This window comes from Pleurodeles waltl, chromosome 10, assembly GCF_031143425.1.
Source record: "Pleurodeles waltl isolate 20211129_DDA chromosome 10, aPleWal1.hap1.20221129, whole genome shotgun sequence".
NCBI classification, from domain to species: domain Eukaryota; kingdom Metazoa; phylum Chordata; class Amphibia; order Caudata; family Salamandridae; genus Pleurodeles; species Pleurodeles waltl.
Genome location: NC_090449.1, coordinates 944,999,871 through 945,017,774, shown reverse-complemented (window position 1 = coordinate 945,017,774; position 17,904 = coordinate 944,999,871).

The window sequence follows — 17,904 nt, the reverse complement described above, 5'->3', positions numbered from 1 at the left end:
AAGTGAAATTAAAGTTAGATGAAAATGACGGTTTAAACATAAGGTTTTATACTATAAATACCTAAAAATACTGCAATTCACTGGTTATAATTATTTCAAGTAACTTTGACTCTGTTCCCTAAAGAAACTATGACGGTCATTACAACATTGGCGGTAAAAGACGCTCACCGCCGTGCAGAAGACCGCCAACACACCGCCGCGGCCGCGGAATTCCGACACAGCTATTATGACCCACATCTCGGAATCCGACAAAATTCAGACACCCACACAAGTCAGCCACACCAAAGGTCAGTGTTAAACTGGCGGAAACAAATCCTCCACCGTCACGGCAACAGAAATATGCCCACACTATCACAACACACAAATCCACGCGGCGATCTTTCAACCGTGGTATTCCATTGGCGGTACACACCGCCGCGCTCAAAATACACACACATCTGCAAAACACCACCACATTGGACAATTCGAAATACACACACCTGATACACATACACACACCACTCCCACACACCCCATACAATATAAAACACACACCCACATCACCCACAAACCCCTACGACCACAATTACAGAGAGAAGGCCAGAGAGAGACACCACCATCAACAAACTAGCATCCACAGGCACACAACACCATCACCCACACAACTTCCACGCACAAAACACCACACCCCACCCCACTACATATCACCACACACCACCCCACACATCACCTACACCACCCCATGGCACGGCAAAGACACCCCAGGTTCTCAGAGGAGGAGCTCAGGGTCATGGTGGAGGAAATCGTCTGGGTAGAGCCACAGCTATTTGGATCACAGGTGCAGAACACCTCAATTGCAAGGAAGATGGAGCTATGGCGAAGAATAGTAGACAGGGTCAACGCAGTGGGACAACACCCAAGAAATCAGGAGGACATCAGGAAGAGGTGGAATGACTTACGGGGGAAGGTGCGTTCCGTGGTCTCAAGACACCACCAGGCGGTTCAGCGGACTGGCGGCGGATCCCCACCTCCTCCCCCACAACTAACAACATGGGAGGTACAGGTCTTGGCGATTCTGCATCCTGAGGGCCTTGCAGGAGTCGGCGGAGGAATGGACTCTGGTAAGTCAAATCTTAACTATTACATCCCCCACCCTACCTGCATGCTATCACATACCCCCACCCTCGCCCCCACCCCTATCACTCCAACTCCTCACAAATGGACCAATATCACAAACCACACATCCCAACACCAAGCCCTGCATGCAGCAACAACGCATGGACACCCATCATTAAAGCATGCCCACTGCACATACCCATACACCCCCCTAAACCATCATCACACAAGCCCACACACAAGAATGCCAGCACTGGGGTACACGGTCACCCACCCATTGCACACATTGACACACACAGATGCAATAATCATGCCTTTCCACCCCTGCAGAACCATTACCAAACGTTACCAGACAGGAGGGTCCAGACATGTCCACTCCACCCACGGAAGAGGCCCACAGTGATGACAGCACCTCTGTCCACCTGGATCTAGATGACCAGCCCGGACCATCAGGGGCCTCAGGACAGTTGGTTCCCCTCACAGAGGCACAGGCCACCACAGACCTTCCCCCCTCAGGAAACACCAGCACAGCACCCACCCAGTGGGCCCATATCTCCGTCCCCAGGACACGTCAATCAGCTGTGTGTCCACCACTACAGGGAACCCAGGATAACCCACCACCCCAACAACAACAGGGACCTGGGGGCAGTGGCAGTGGGCACACGGTCCAGGGGACGGAGGCCCAGGAACACAGGGGAATTGGGAGGGCTGCTGTGCGACAGGGGGCGGACAGGCCAAGGGAACCCACTCTCCACGAGGCCCTCTCCTCCATCATGGGAGCATACCACCACTCCCAGGAGACGATGGCAACGGTACTGGCCAAGTTTCAGGGGACCCAGAGCATGCAGGAGGAACTCAGGGAGGAACTCCGAACCATCAGCTCCGCCCTGGGCACCATCGTAAGGGTGCTGAAGGAAGTATTCAACACCATGAGGGACACTGTGGCACTACAAGGGGCCCCTGACACTAGCATGGACGATGAACTGCCCGCCACCTCCGCCGGTGCTAGTGGACAGGAGGCACCGCCACAGGACCACCACACCAGCACCTCACCCCCTGCAGACGGAGAACCACCCCGCAAACGGTCCCTGAGATCCAGGAACAAGACAGAGCACGATGCCAAGACCCCCGCCAAGAAATGAGACCACCCTGATTGTCATCCCACTGTCCCACTTTGTCACCCTGTCCATATTGAAACTGCCCCAGCTCCACTTCCTATGCCCATATGGGCAATGCACCTGTGAGACTAATAGACTGGACTCTGCCATGGACACTCCTCCGCCATCACCCCTCACCATTTAACTTCCCCCTCCAATATTTTGTATTTAAATAAACACACCTAAAGCACCAAAAGATCTCGAGTCTGTCTGTGATTTTGAAATAGTGTATTTGCAATCACAGTGACAAAATGATCTTGAAATAGTAATGTCAACATACCTATGTCACACAGCTCTAGTCCATGAGGAATCTAAGCAGATGACACACGTTGGGACCCACACCTGTGAAACCGTAAGGGAAAGTGACAACTCAGTGACCATACACTGGGTGAAAACGACAGACAGGATAGAGGTAGAAGTGTAAAAGTACAAGTAGTAGTCAGGAATGTATTCTCACCTGTGTTTCACTGGAAATATTGCTGGATCACTGAGTCCCTGTTCTGTATGTCTTCTTCCTCTGCTTCCTCCTCATCACTGTCCACAGGCTCCACAGCTGCCACAACACCGCCATGTGGACCATCCTCCTGCAGAAAAGGCACCTGTCATCGCAAAGCCAAGTTGTGAAGCATACAGCAGGCCATGATGATCTGGCCCACCTTCTTTGGTGAGTAGAATAGGGATCCACCTGTCATATGCAGACACCTGAACCTGGCCTTCAGGAGGCCGAAGGTTCGCTCGATCACCCTCCTAGTTCGCCCATGGGCCTCATTGTAGCGTTCCTCTGCCCTTGTCCTGGGATTCCTCACTGGGGTCAGTAGCCATGACAGGTTGGGGTAACCAGAGTCACCTAATAGCCACACACGGTGCCTCTGGAGTAGACCCATCACATAAGGGATGCTGCTATTCCGCAGGATGTGGGCGTCATGCACTGAGCCAGGGAACATGGCATTCACATGGGAGATGTACTGGTCTGCCAAACATTCCATCTGTACATTCATGGAATGATAACTCTTCCGGTTCCTGTACACCTGTTCACTCCTGTGGGGGGGACCAAAGCCACATGGGTCCCATCAATGGCACCTATGATGTTGGGGATATGTCCAAGGGCATAGAAGTCACCTTTCACTGTAGGCAAATCCTCCACCTGAGGGAAAACGATGTAGCTAAGCATGTGTTTCAGCAGGGCAGACAACACTCTGGACAATACGTTGGAAAACATAGGCTGGGACATCCCTGATGCCATGGCCACAGTTGTTTGGAAAGACCCACTTGCAAGGAAATGGTGCACTGATAGCACCTGCACTTGAGGGGGGATTCCTGTGGGATGGCGGATTGCTGACATCAGGTCAGGCTCCAACTGGGTACACAGTTCCTGGATTGTGGCACGGTCAAACCTGTAGGTGACAATCAAATTTCTTTCCTCCATTGTCGACAGGTCCACCAGCGGTCGGTACACCGGAGGATTCTGCCATCTCCTCACATGTCCCAGCGGACGGTGCCTATGAAGGACAATAGCGAGCACAGAGTCAAACAACTCAGAAGTATGTACCCACAGTCTGCACAGAGCACCATTCACACACAAAATGTGGCCTGTATGTGTGTTGAGACTAGGCCTAGGTATGTGTGACGCAGTTGGTAATTAGGCCATGTGGGCCCCTGAAATGGCGGCTGCCTGACCTGTAAAGTGGGACAATGGGATGTGAGGTAACTGCGCTGGCATTGTTCACCGTTGCGGTAGGCGGTCGAAGACCGCGGCACAATGCTGCATTGGTTAACATTGGAATCTATGGGTCCCAGGAGCCAATGACGATGTACGCCGGCGGTGATGGTACGCACCGCCGCGGATGTGACCGCCGCGGACGTGACCGACACTTTCTATCTGTTGAATCACTCGATACCTGATCTTCGACAGGAGAGGACCTACACTGCAAGTGCTGCTGTGACCTCGGTCTGGAAGAGACAATGGCTCGTGCGTCTGGGGAAAGGGCCCCTGCCTTCACATTGGAGGAGTTGGAGAAGCTCGTCGATGGGGTCCTCCCCCAGTACACGCTACTCTACGGTCCTCCAGACCAAAAGGTAACTACACAGAGAGCATGTTGTATGGGCTATGCCTGTGTGGAGAGGGCTGGTTGAAAGAAGGAAGGGGGCAGAGTTCTGCGTGCATGAAAGATGGTGGGTGCATGTGCCACATGGCAAGGGTAGGGACGGGGCCACTCACTTTGACGGCGCAGTTGGTAATGACTTCTCTTCTTCCCCTGTACATTTCATGTAGGTCAGCGCCCACCAGAAGAAGGATATTTGGTGTGCCATCGACAAGGACGTCCGGACCCTGGGGGTCCATCACAGATGGAGCACCCACTGCCGGAAAAGATGGGAGGACATTCGCCGCTGGAGCAAGAAGACGGCGGTGGCTCAGCTGGGGATGGCCTCCCAACGTGGGAGGGGTGCCCGTCGAACCATGATACCCCTGATGTTCAGGATCCTGGGGGTGGCCTACCCTGAGATGGATGGGCGCTTGAGGGCATCACAGCAGACACAAGGGGGTGAGTACACTGTCATTCAGCTGACTTTGCGCGCAGTGGAGGTGTCTGGGTGGGGGAGGAGGGCTGTGGGTTTCCCTAGGCCAGGGTGAGTTCCGTAGGCTAGGCCCCTCCGTAAGGCAATGCCCTGTGGCCCCCCACCCCACCTCTTTAGAGTGCCAAGTACAACTATTCATGCACCTGTGTCATCTATGTGTGCAGATGTCGTCCATAGCCTTCTAGGCAATTTCCCAGGAATTGCACTGTAGAGCCCAACAGCGTGACGTAGTGCAGGGGGCTTCTGTGTCTGTCTTGTCCGCCAACGGTAGCGGTAACCCATGCACTCAACATGTCTTTCTTCTGTTCCCCCCTTTTTTTGTGGTTTCCCTGTTCTTGTGTCCATTAGCATCATCAGGCAGAGGAGCAGTGGCACAAGAGCACGAGGGAGCTGCATCCCACATGGCCATGGAGGGCCATACTACGGACTCAGAATACACCAGTGGGACGGAGGGCGAGGGGAGCACCATGGCAGGGACAGGAGCTGAAACCAGTGACACGGACTCGTCCTCCAATGGGAGCTCCCTTGTGGTGGCGGCAACATCAGTGCCCCCCGCATCTACAGGTACAGCTGCCACCCCCCTACCAGCACTGCCCTCCCAGCAGCCCCTCAGCCTTCGCCCCGTGCCCGCTCACCCAGGAGGGTGGCATCACCTTCCCCTCAGGCACCTCAGGCCCTGCCCCAGTCACCCCTGCTGCCCTCAGTGAAGAGGCCATTTACCTCCAACTTCCTCCACCCAGACCCAATCCCCTGTAACTCTGCCTATCCCAAGCACACCATCAGACCAGCCTGCACACACCTCACCACACAAGGGAAGCTCAGGCAAACATAAGCACTACACATCCCACAGGCACTCACGCAAGCATCACACACATGCAGACACACCAACATCCACTGCCTGCACTGTGTCCCCCTCCTCCTCATCTCCCTCCTCCCTCCCAGTCTCGTCTACACTCACACCTGCATGTACTACCTCTACAGCCACTACGTCCCTCACCAGCACACCCACCAGCACACCCCGCTTACGTGCAGTCACCACCCCACTACCATACACATGTCCCCTGTGTCCTCTCCCAGTGTGTCTGTGATGCCCTCTCCCAAGCTACACAAACGCAGGCACACACCCACCCAACAGCCATCCACCTCACGACAGCCTCCAGCGCATGGACCTGCACCCAAAGCCACTAAACGTACACCTCCTACAACCACCACCTCTTCCTCCATTCCCAAACCCCCTCCAGCTACCCATCCCAGTGTGTCCAAAAAACTTTTCCTGTCCAGCCTTGACCTATTTCCCACCACCTCGTCCAACTCATAGGTCCCGAAGTAGCCACAACATCTCCGGGACCAGTGGTTCCTGTTGTCACAGGTATGTGTAGTGCACCGGCCACCAGGACAGCCAGTGTGGCACGGAGCCACAGCACAGCCAGTCCCCCCCCCTGTGAAGCACCAGAAGTTGGCCAGTGCCTGGCGGGAGAGGGGGAAGACTCCAGCCACCCAAGCCGCTCCCAGGGGACCCGGTGGGAGTGTGGACTCAGCTGTGACTCCTCCCAAGGTGGGGAAGGGGCACAAGAAACCCAGCAAGTCTGGGAGGAGCAGCACGGTGGAGAAGCCCGCCATCATCCCCGCTGCCCAGGAGGGCCCCACCAGCCCCATCCTCGCTGTCCAGGAAGGCCCCGCCAGCCCCATCCTCGCTGCCCAGGAGGCCACCACCAGCCCCATCCTTGCTGCCCAGGAGGGCCCCGCCAGCCCCATCCTCGCTGCCCACTGCCTAGGAGTCCACCACCAGCCCCATCCTTGCTGCCCTGGAGGCCACTTCCAGCCCCTTCCTCGCTGCCCAGGAGGGCCCCGCCAGCCACAGCCCAGCTGCCCAGGAGAGCCCCGCCAACCACAGCCCAGATGCCCAGGAGAGCCCCGCCAGGCACAGACCAGCTGCCCAATGAAGGACCGCCAGCCCAAGCCCAGCTGGGCAATGAAGGACCGCCAAATCAAGCACTGCTGAACAGGGCCCCGCCAACTCAAGCACCACTGAACAGGGCACCACCAACTCAAGCACGGCTGAACAGGGCACCGCCAACTCAAGCACCGCTGAACAGGGCACCGCCAAATCAAGCACCGCTAGCCTATGAGCGGCAGGGGCACTGACGCAACTGGGACCGTCACGGGGTGAGTGATGCACTCTGGGCACCAGTCCCCCTCTAGAACCAGTGGAGACATGCATCCACTCCGTCTGTCCTTCACAGGGTGAAGCACTCTGGGCACCAGTCCCCCTCCAGAACCAGTGGAGACATGCATCCACTACCTCTGTGCTTCACAGGATGAAGCACTCTGGGCACAATGCCCCCTCCAGAACCAGTGGAGACTGTCATCCACTTGTGAGACTGTGGCTTTGCACTCCCCAGGATTGAACAGTGGGCAAACCACCCACTGTAGAGACTTGAGAGACTGTGGGTTTGCACTCCCCATGATTGAACAGTGGGCAAACCACCCACTGTAGAGACTTGAGAGACTGTGGCTCTGCACTCCCCAGGATTGAACAGTGAGCAAACCACCCACTGTAGAGACTTGAGAGACTGTGGCTTTGCACTCCCCAGGATTGCACAGTAGGCAACCCACCCACTGTAGAGACTTGAGAGACTGTGGCTTTGCACTCCCCAGGATTGAACAGTGGGCAAACCACCCACTGTAGAGACTTGAGAGACTGCAGCTTTGCACTCCCCAGGATTGAACAGTGGGCAAACCACCTACTGTAGAGACTTGAGAGACTGTGGCTTTGCACTCCCCAGGATACATCAATGGGCATGGAGCCCCCTCGTTGATCTGGCGTCGTGCACTCATCCGGCTGAGGTGCCCCCCCTTCCCTGCTCCCTGAGGTGCCTGTTGTATTTCTATCTGATGCCCCTGCAGTGTTCTCTCTGTTTTGATCTGGTATTGTGTGTGGGCCTCACCCATGCATTTTGGGCCTAGTGGTCCACGGACTATGAGTGGTGCAATACCTGGACTACTATTCTTGGTGTATATTTTGTTGATAGTGTATATATGTATGTTTTTGCGTACTGCATTTTGATATATTACAATGGTTACACTCATTTCCTTTTGTCTTTGCATTCTTCTGGGGGGGTTGGGGGGTGTAACTATAATGTATAGATATGTATTAGTGTGTGTGTTGTAGCGAATGGAGCCGGCGGTGTTGCAGGTGTGCGACGGGTGCAGTTGCACCCGTCACGCTTTTCACTGTCTGCTACGCAGACAGTGAAAAGCAGGCTGGGGCCCTGTTAGGGGGCCCCTGCACTGCCCATGCCAGTGGCATGGGCAGTGCAGGGGCCCCCAGGGGCACCAGGACACCCGTTCCCGCCAGCCTGTTCCTGGCGGTGAAAACCGCCAGAAACAGGCTGGCGGGAAGGGGGTCAGAATCCCAAGCAGCGCCGCCATGGAGGATTCGCCCAGCCGGGGGAAATCCGGCGGGAAACCGCCGGACCCGGTTTTCTGACCGCTGCTTTACCGCCGCGGTCGGAATGGGCTTTGAAGCACCGCCAGCCTGTTGGCGGTGCTTCAGTCATTCTGCGCCCTGGCGGTCAGAGACCGCCAGGGTCAGAATGACCCCCTTAATCTCTACAAGAAGGACTCCTTGTGTGGCAAAAATCGACACACAGCCTGCCAGAAACAACGCACAGCCTGCATCGCTGTGAAAAGTTCACCGCACGCTGAACCGGAATGACGCAGACTGACTTTGCCACAAGAAGATCGACGGAGCACCAGCATAGCGACCGGAAATGCAACGCATGGCCCAATGCATCAACACACAGCCGAGCCGGAACGAATCAGCCTGACTCCAGAGAATGATCGATGCAGCGCCTGCCGTGCAATAGAAATTTCCACGCAATGCCCACAGGATCGACACAGCCCCTGTGACTTCGTCCTGTCAGCACCGGAAATACACGCATCGTCCCTGGGGCACCCGAAAACCCCACAACCCAAAGAGGATCTTTGTGGAAATTTTGAACGCAAACCAGGTACTTTGTGCTTGAAAGAGACATTTATTGCTTTTAAAAGACTAAAGACACTTTATACCACTTTTACAGTGATATCTCAACATATACTTATTGCATTTTAATTGTTTTGACCTGCATCTTATCAGATAAATATTATATATTTTTCTAAACACTGTGTGGTGTATTTTTGCAGTGCTATACTGTGTTATTGTATGATTTATTGTACAAATACTTTACACATTGCCTTCTAAGTTAAGCCTGACTGCTCAGTGCCAAGCTACCAGTGGGTGGGTACAGGATAATTTGGATTGTGTGTGACTTACCCTGACTAGAGTGAGGGTCCTTGCTTGGACAGGGGGTAACCTGACTGCCAACCAAAAATCCCATTTCTAACATTAGATAATATGGGTAACAGGGAAATGGGCCTTAGATTTCATAAAGTGGAGAGATCTACTAGAGATTTTTTTCTAAAGGTTTTACAGCTGCCTAGTTTCCAGGCTGGGGAGGCTTCTGCTGTGGCTAATGAAGTACCCAACCTGCAGGAGAGAACAGTTTGATGTGTTTGTGTTAAAGAGATATCTTCAAATGCGGTCAAACTCACGTTGGTAGTATTGTGGGGGTTGCTTGCGGGGGAGAGCATAAAGAGTTGCACACAGGGGATGAGCTGAATCGCTGTTGTATGGCCTGGATGGATCTTTTCCTCCAAAAAGGCTGCGATCTGGTCACAGAGTACCTGTGATGGAATAATATCTCTTGAAAGGGTTTTAGGCTGACGGAAGATTTTAGAGATTTTGAAGGTATCTTCTGGGTCGTAATGTGCCTCTTCAGTTTTTGTGGTGAAATATGATTTTGTGGTTTTCTTGATCAATTTATGATTAGTTTTCTGGGCCATTCTAAAGAGGGACAGGCCATTAGCATTGTAGGCCTGGCACCTCTTGCATTCACACTGTTTACAATAGCGCTTTTGTTCTACGGGGGGGAAGAACCAAGGTAAGGATTGCTATGGCCGACATTCATTGGGGCAAATAGGATGTGCTAGTTCAATGGCTGTGTTGGTAATCCACGTATTAAAAGAATGAATGTCTTTGACCAACTTGTTGTTGAGAGTTGAGACAGTGGTGGACAGTCAGGTACTTAGAAATGGATTTCATTCCTCCCCATTTGCGCAGAGTGGGGGAAGAAGGATTTTTTGTGCAGGAAGTGAGGTTATGGGTCCTAATTAAGATTTTGAAGAGAACTAATCAGTGATCCGACCAGGGTTAAATAATAGGGGATCCAGGTAATGGGCCAAGATGGTTCATACAAATGCCATAAAGGGTGTGTCCCAATGAGTGGGTGGGAATATTTATCAATTGGGGGAGACCTATTATTTTTAAAGTGTCTTGAAGAATGGTAGCTTCAGAGTTGTCTGGGTTATCAAAATAAAAGTTGAAGTCACCCAAGCTGGTGTAATTGGCATAGCTAAGTAGTGAGGGGATGAGTACCTCCCTGACAGTGGTTAGGAAGCTAGATCCAGGACTCAGCGGTTGATAGAGTAGGCAATCAGTGAAGGATTGCGAGGCACTGATCTTAAGGCAGAAGCCAAGGCTTTCTGCACTTTGTAGGACATCAATATCAAAGAAGCCACATTGAAAACTGTCACTAAAGATAATGGCTACCCCACCACCTCGACCTTCTACTCTGTCCTGTACCACAACTGCAGATACAGGGGATATGACCGTGGCTATGTTGGTGTTACAAGTGTGGTTTATGGTTGGCCCTGCGCCCATACCCTGCAGGCACCCAACTCCTCCACTGCGCACAGCCAGACCCTGCCCCCAAACCCCAACAGGTGCCCTACCCCCACAGCACACTGCACCACACATGGAATAGGGTTGAGTGCAGGGCCTGACCTGTGTATATATATACATCCCCTGACCCCAATGCTCATTTGCTCCAGACTGCTCTTGAGGAAATGTTTTAAATTCAGCAGTCCTATTCAAACAAAGTTTTGTTGAGGAGTGCCTGTTTTTTGCCTTCAATACAAAATGTTAGCATTCTAGTTGCTCATTAGAACTGGATGACTAAAGCGTTAACTGACAAACTGATGTGGTGTTGGAAGTACATGGTTGACTCTGTATCCCACAATGTTTTACTGAAATGGTTGAGGAAAATATGTGAGAACTCGCAGACATTATTACCTCATTTTAGCTTTCTAGAACACTAACCATAATGTCTAAACAAAGAAGCCCCCATTTTCTCATTTACTACAGTATTTTCCATGGGAAACGATTTCAGTTTTACAACTTTCATTCCAACAAAAGGGCATTGAGGTGTCAGTAGGATATTGGTTAAATATGCGTCCTTATTTGAGCTTTCTGAAGCCCTAACCATGAATTGTCTGACAAATGAGTAATAAAATATTGTGTTAATTTCTAAAAGAAATGAATTCGTTTTACAGCTTTAATACCATCGAGATGGCTTTAGCTATGTCACACTTTTGTCAAAAATACTGAATGTTTGCGCTATAATTATTTATTAGACCACTGTGGGAAACTACAGTTGATTATTAGGGAGTTAATTGGCAAACTTCTACTGGTGTTGGAAGTGCGTTTCATTCAGAATATCTGACTTTGTTCTCACACGGCTGAGGAAACTAGTGTGAACTCATAGAGAATATGCTCTCATTTTAGCTTCTGCAGCCCCGCCCATAAACTCAATGAAAAAATCATTAGACAAAAAGGTTTTATTTAAAACCTGGTCCATCAAATCCCACCAGCGAGTCAGTGTGATTCACTGAAAATCACCTTAGACCTTAAATTGGTATGCACCATGAACAAAATATTTATATTGTGACTAAAATCTGTTATAAACCTTTACATGTGCACCTTTTTGTGACTCTCATACCCTGTATTAAATACAATGCAGTTCAATGGGGACTATGTCCCTGAGTCCTGTAATGACTCCCACAACATGTTGGCTATGTTGTGGCCTGCCAATCAAAGAAAAGTGTTGCGTCCTTCGGCCCGCCACACATGCCTTTTTGGCTCAGGGTGTGCTCACCATGCCCCTTTAATAATGTATTTTTTTAATTCATTTTCGGGAACCAGGGATCATGTCATTTACTCATGTAATGGCAGGCACAGCTTGTTTAGGTTGTGGCTAGGAAAGAGCAGAGATGGATAAACCTTATGAACTTTTTTGGGGAAAGTTTCTTGAAGATTCGTCAAAAGGCAGTAAAACAAAAAAAAACACTCAGAGCAAAGAGCCCTGCAATGGGCAATGGCATCACCCACATTGCAACACAATGGAAAGACAATAGCATGCTCAATAGTCTGAGAGACAAATATGCAAACCTCACTCTGCAAACATTACCTGCACCATAGCAATGCGGGCATCAGGAACACTCAGGGAAGGAGACTGCCCTGGGACAAATATAACTTTGCAAATGCCGCTTAAACAACATTTGTACAGGAACTGGCCCTTCAGGTATCTCTGGGACAAACAACCTTGGACCCAAATGGCATTCCTATCTGCATAATGTGTGAGGGCAAGTCAACAAAGCCCATACAACTCCAGCTGCATGGGCTGTAACTCTACATGAACTAGGTGCAAGGTACAGACAGCTAAATGGACACATGCACAGTCAAATGCAAACAAAGGTAGCACAATTCAACACACTCCGTGCCTGCACATGGAAAACTCAAGCTGCCACACATTAGATGAATACATAATCCATATCACACCCACATATCCAGACAGTCAACATATACCCTTGTGTTTGGGGACACCAGCACTGACCACAAAGTCAGATACTGCAAACAACAGCAAATGGATCAGCAAGCAGGCTGAAACACACACATCTGTAGGCAGACAATATAAGTCACTCAGGAACCACATAAAGGTAGAAAAGGAATTGCAGGACAAATAGCCAAAAAAAAACTGTTTGGGTTTATTACATGTAACGTTTACAAAGCCCAAGGCCATTGGCCATCCCAAATGTCTGTATACAGGCACATCATTTGCCAACACTTGACTCCAAACTGCCAGGGAACCTCCACAGGAAGGGGCATCAAGTAGGCAGGCAGGTACCTCAGGGATCCTCCTGGGGTAGGGGATAAGATTTGTGAGGGGTGGGTGTGGGAGGGGTAGACTGCTTCTTGGGAGGGGTGGGCTGCTTCTTGAGGGGGGAGGGCCATGGGTGCTTGCAGGCGTGGCATGTGTGACAGGAGAGGACTTAGAGGTCAAAGGGAGAGTTTTGGAGGTGGGTCAGAGCCTCTTGGGATTGGAACAGGGATGGAGGGAATAGAGAAAAGGGCAAGGTCAAACAAAAAATATTTCTTAGGTACACGGGGATGGTCAGCAGAAAGGGGTGGGGATTTGGAGGTCGAGGGAGTGATTGAGTGATTGTCTGATGTGTCGGTATGGATGTCATGGGTGTGTGTGTGGGAGGTATGCTTGTGTTTGGGTGGTGACTGTTGCATGGGTGAGTGTGTTTGTTTGTGTGTCTTGGGGGGCTGGGAGGTAGAGGTGCTGGGGGATGGAGTGGTGGATGTGTGTGTGTGTCTGTTAGGGTGGTGTCTGTGGGTATGCTGGATGTATGTATGCCTGGGAAGTGTATGTGGGTATGAAGGTTGTGGTGGATGTCTGTGAGTGTGTTGGGTGTGGTTTCTGTGTCACTGACGGTTGTGATGGTGCCTGTGGGTATGTGTGGGATGGTGGGGATGGTGGGGGGGTCTGGGTAAGTAGTGACTGATGTTGTATTTGTGGGTGTCTGTTGATTGCTTGCATGCCAGTGTTTTGTGGTGCTTGTGTCTGCATGTGCTGCTCTTGTGTGTTGAGATGTATGTGTGTGGATCGGTCTGTAGGCTTGGGGTAGGTAAGTAAATGGGGGATTTGGATTGGGAAGAATCTCATGATGAAGATAATGTTCTGGTCTCCCCTGTGGCACTCCCCTCGACTCTCCGGGCCCCTGGGTCCCTCTGTATCTGTGGTGTCTTGACCCGAGGTCCCTTGCCAACATGCATCCCACTCAGCTGTGCCCTGTCTCCTTCTCTTCCTGGTGCTGATACTACAAATACAAAGAGAAATAGGGTCATAACATGTCCATGATCACAATTAAACAACAGCACTGATTAGAAAACATTACCATGACGTTAAGTAGGCCCCGGCAAAAACTCCACCAAAGTGGCTCATACATGTGCCATACCATATGCATGCATGCCATATGAACTGTCCATAGTTGCCCACAGGAAAATCATGATCTCAGACAACTACAATTGCATGGCTGAAGTATCACAGTAACCATTTAAATAGTAGGAGAACTCATCACCCCAAAGCTTTGCCCCATGGATCAGACCTCAGTTAACTGTTGCCATTGAATAGTAGGCCAATGCCAACTGCATTACTACAGATCCCACACAAGGTTATGCACACATCTAGTTGGCAAATACATAATGACCCAACAATAGGAAATGATGCTCCAAAATCGTGCCATGTTGCTGACAAATGTACAATAGCCTGCAGAATTCAACATGGAAATACTAATGTCACACTGGAAGCAGTTCTACAATGCACACATCACTAAGTCATATTTGTTCCAATGGAGTCATGGAGGTAGTACTGATGTTGCTCAGGTAGGCCACATATTTGGCTTGGCAATGAACATGGAGACATCATGTGCAACATGTCAGGAAGATATGTCTCTAAACTCCACAACACAATGAATCAGCAAAACCCAGGAAAATCACCACTAATGTCTGGCACCCTTTACAATGACATACGTGGAGTGCATCAGTAGGCGCCATTAGTCCCTTTGTTGTTGGAGAGGCCCAGAGATTTGCAAGTACCTCTTGAAGGCCATCAACATGTAGCCCAATTGGAAGCTCTATCCTTGTCTCTGTTATGACCATGTAAACCCAAATATCTGTGGATAAATGTTTGTACCCAAAACACATATGATTTCAGAATAACTGCAAGTCATTCCAAGATAAATACATGATTCTATGTCAATGACATAGACATGCACATTGCAGCTAAAAACTCTAGGCTTGCCTAGCATGTCCCTCATTGCTACTGCAGTTGTACATGCCAAATGACATGTTATGATGCCTGAGGGTGTGTGGCAGCCAAGAAACAATGGTGACACACTCCTGTATGTGGCATAAAGTGAAATCTATCCCATTGTAAGTGCCTCATTCCACAAATGTGTTGCCAAGTACATATATGTGAGGTGATACAGATATCACCCCATCTACACAGGTAGACAGTGCATGAAACAGCAGCTTACAAATGTTTTGTCAAAGAGAAAGGGATATATGCTGCATGTAAGCACAAGGAATGTTGGCAACAGTGATGGCACATAAAGCATCTCAATGGCCATTCCCCACTTAAAAAGAAAAGTTTTGATCTGTAGCTGCAGCCAAAGGACAATGTATGCTCTGTTACATTTATGATGTCCATCTTCACATTACAGACTGTAGTGAGGCACCAGCACCTGTCATAAGATGAAGACAATTAGCCTCTTGGTGTCAGATACCTTCATGCTAACTTCACCAGACACATGACTGAGGACAATAATCCATGACTTCCTTACCTTTGGCCTGTAACACTGAGGAACAGTGGTCAGCTGCATAGAATTTATACACACTACAACAAACAGTACTAGATTTATCACTATACACAGCCATAAATCGTCCCTGGAGAGCAGGTTGTTTGTGGATTATACACAGTTGTGTCATAGGTCCCTGGGCCAATAGGGAAGGCATATCAGTACACAACACAGGACATGTCTACACAAACAATCACTCATCTACTGTGTTACACATGGCTCATTCCCTAATTGCCAGGTGGAGCTGTTAGAAACTAACATATGCGCATGGAAATGTGACAGGCAGGAACATGCCCTGTGCTCACCCCCTTGTGGCTGCTGTGCTTTCCTCAAAACCCTCATCAAGGTCTGGGTAAGCCACTTCCAGAATGCAGGCCATTGGGGGGGTTCATTGTCCAACAGGCACCATGCTTTGTCTCTTCGATCTTCTGGGCCCAGCATCTCAGGTCTTCCCACCTCTTCTGACAGTGGGTGCTCTGCTGGTTGGGGACCCCCAGGGTCCGCACTCACTTGGCAATGGCTCTCCATAGTCCCTTTTTCTGATGGGCATTGACCTACATGGATGCAAAAGACAAATCAAGAGGTTACAATCACAAGTTTCATCACAAATAGTGGAGTCACATTCATGTCAGTAACACCAAGCTAGAACTTTCATATTTGTTAATACTCCCAAACTGTGAAACATACAAGCCAATAAGTACAGAGAACTAACTAAACACATATGTATTTGCTTACTGACATCAGGTAGCCCCTGCTCTAGCAACCTGTACAGTGATGTGAGCCACAGTGAAAAACTATGTGGCTTCTGAAGGGTAAACTCCTTAGGCACATTCACACTCTGTGGGAATGACTCACTGCATACAGTCCCTATTGGCAACTGAGTACAAACATCAACATTACACATGAGTACCAATCAAGGGGCTGCTTTTGTGGGTACACAACGTGTCTTACTTGTCCATTTGTGAACATGTGGAATGACAAATGCGGACTCATGCAACTTCAGGGGGTGGGGCTCTGTGGTATGTACCTGTACCACAGAACACTCCTTTGGATATATGTGTCTATCCTATAGAGATGGCATCCAACACGCTAAGGCATGCATTGTATAGTTTCTGCTATGTGACCAAGTTACTGAGTCACATATCATGGCCTCCCATCAATCATACACTGTCTGAGCTGTGGGATTGTCAGTAATGCAATACGCCTGTACAGGACTAATATGACCTGTGTAAAGGTGGTAACAGAGCTGTGGGAGTACGGGACGTGTCATTTGTCTGAGACACACGTTGACAATGATGCAAAATGCACACTTGGACTAGATTAATGGGTTACTTCTGTACCCATCCCTGATCTAGTCAAAGGAATGAGGCAGTTAGGGCAGATTTTGCCACCAGAGCATCATATTGGCCACATGACAGGAACTACTGGGGTACATTGAGTGGACACAATGCTACAGTTGCATAGCCACAGTGACTCTACCACAGCCTAGACAAGGTCAAATACTGGAAGATACATCTGACAGGCCCAGGTCTCTGCAGGATGAGCAGACCTAAACTACACGAGACTCCATTCCAATCACTTCGATGCATGACAGTACATCATGTAGCCAACAACAATTTGCCATGTGATGTGTGTGGAAACCTGAAGGGAAGGGTGACTCATGACATGTCTTACACACAGCAGTTTAGCAAGTTCAGATGTGGCTTGTAAGATCTGTGCTCACATGACTCTCAAGTGACCCATACAACAAGCATACACCGCTCATGCTGTCATGGTCATTCGTGTTGTCTGAGATTTACATCAATCATGAGGAAAGAGATGTCAGTGGATGGCAGTAATGTCACCTTACCTTGTTATGTTCATCCAACATCAGGATGATCTAGGACTCCAAAAACTTCACACAACACAATATGACTGAACTTAACATATGGTACTGCCCACCAATCCCTGCACATTTTACATTGGTGCAACACAGACTGCAACTAAAGACACATAAGAAGTTTAACTGGCGCACAGAGGCACATTGTAGCCTGGAAGAGGGAAAGGTTGGTGAAGTATAGAGAAAATTGTGCACGAGTGACTAACCTGCTCCTATGGTGAGCCATAGAATTGTCCACACAGGAGTAGGACCTCAGGCACCAGCCTCTCCAGCTTCTTTGGTGAGAAGGCAGGGGCCCTATCACCTGCAGGATGTGGCATGACTGCTCCCAGAGGAGGCACACAACACCGTAGGTCATGGAGGTGTTGCTGGCAGCAGTGTCACTAGTCAAGTGAATGAATCTACTGAACATGGCGTTCACGTCAGCCATGTACGCGGCCATCACTTTTGACGGACACAGCCATTAGCCTGTGTCTGCCACTGGCAACAACGCTAGCCTATGGCTGTGTCCATCGTGGTTGCAAACACCTACAGCCATGACAACTTCTACCGGCGGTCGTGGGTGGTTCCTAATGTCCAGTGGAGTAGGTCAAGCATAAGTCATTTTGGTGGCCT